Source organism: Sciurus carolinensis, chromosome 9 (assembly GCF_902686445.1).
Source record: "Sciurus carolinensis chromosome 9, mSciCar1.2, whole genome shotgun sequence".
NCBI classification, from domain to species: Eukaryota; Metazoa; Chordata; class Mammalia; order Rodentia; family Sciuridae; genus Sciurus; species Sciurus carolinensis.
The window spans coordinates 101,323,623-101,325,223 of record NC_062221.1 but is presented as its reverse complement, the minus strand read 5'-3'; the positions used below and the strand labels follow the sequence as shown (position 1 = coordinate 101,325,223).

General features: G+C 32.4%; 1 non-coding gene across 1 annotated transcript; it reads right to left on the bottom strand.

Moving 5' to 3' along the window:
- Positions 1 to 777: 777 nt before the first annotated feature.
- Trnav-uac (transfer RNA valine (anticodon UAC)) lies at positions 778 to 850 on the bottom strand. Its single transcript has one exon. It is a non-coding gene; the product is annotated as a tRNA-Val (tRNA).
- Positions 851 to 1,601: the final 751 nt, after the last annotated feature.

Below are 1,601 nucleotides of genomic sequence, written 5' to 3'. Positions count from 1 at the left end.
ATTCATCTGAGAGACTTCTAGGATGTATACAAGACAACAAGAATAACATTCTTTGACTTTGTTCTGCTGCAAATGGGCCTGAGACGGGAAAACTGATGTGCTGGGTAATGGAACAGAAAAGCAACGCGACTGTGTATGGAAATGATCACCTCCAGGCATTCTGGGGCCAGCAGGGCCCTCCTGCCAAGATTGTTTTCCTTAAGCACCTAAGTACTAATAAAAATTTGTACAGACACATTAATCAAAAAGAAAAGTTTCAAAGAGTTTATTTTTGAGGTTTATCGTCACTGTTCTTAGTGAATTGATAATCTTAATTGGATATATTTGGAATTGATCCAAATTCATGTTTGGGAATTGAATTGTAGTGATTAAACAAAGTAACTGAGGTCACCACCCTATTCAATAAGATATTTTTGGCATGTAATTAATTATAATCTCATTGTAAATCCTTTTGATTTATAGATTAATGTGTATTCTTTATTTCAATTATGCTTACCATTTTTAAAATTAAAATTAAAGCAAGTAGATCATTGCAGAACTTCTTCAAGATCTTTTATAAAGTTTATTCTTTGATCAAAAGCAGTAGTTTGGGAAAACTACATTTATTGTTATATTGTATAGGGAAGATGCATGGGTGTTATGAATTTTGGCACAATTCTTTTCATTTAGAAATGTTGATTGTATTGTTGCAATTTTCAAAAATAAAGTCAATTCCTCTAGGTTATTCTCTAATCCTTGTGAATCTTATACTCATTTTCCTGTTCACACTTTTTTTTTTGGCAGTACTGGGGATTGAACCCAGGGCCTTGTGCTTGTAAGGCAAGCACTCTACCAACTGAGCTATATCCCCAGCCCCATACTTTTTCTTTACACACACACACATACACAGAGTCTTAATAAGGTGTTTGACTTTATTCTTCCTCAAACACAGATTAAGTTATTATGGAAAGTTTTTCATGACCTTTCAAACCAACCGAAATGAATGATTTAAAAATTTTTCTTACAAAGTTACTATTCTATTTACCATCTTACAACTTTAATTCAATGTAAGTTTTTCCCACCTAAACGTTAGAGTGATTACCTTAGAAATTAGAGCTCTAAATTAGGACAGTATATTGTTTTGCTCTATATGAATATTATAGATTTTAATGTTTTATGAAGTTGTTAAAAAATCTTTAAGATAAACTACTAATTTAACATTTTTATATACAGAATGAATTCAATAAGTGACATATGATAAAACCATCCATTTATTTTTAATAGAAATCACAATGGTAAAATTCAAAGGAGATCTAGTTTTCTGAAGCATATTGATAGTATATCAAGTCAGCTATTAGTAATTTTGAAGTTATTTCAATATTACAGAGTCATAAGATTAACCCCTCGACCTGCCTCAGACAAAACTGTGTTGTGCTAATGATCAATTTCAAGCCATCTGTAGTTGAGGAGCCAGAGAACATTTGACCTCCAACCATTGGGATGACTATTGGAGTTCCACCAGCAAGTAAAGAGGAACGCATTCTAAGTGAATGCCAGAGACAAAGTTAGGTTAAAAAACTTAAAGCAAAGAGGTGCCAAACTATTGGTAGGAAGATGAATGC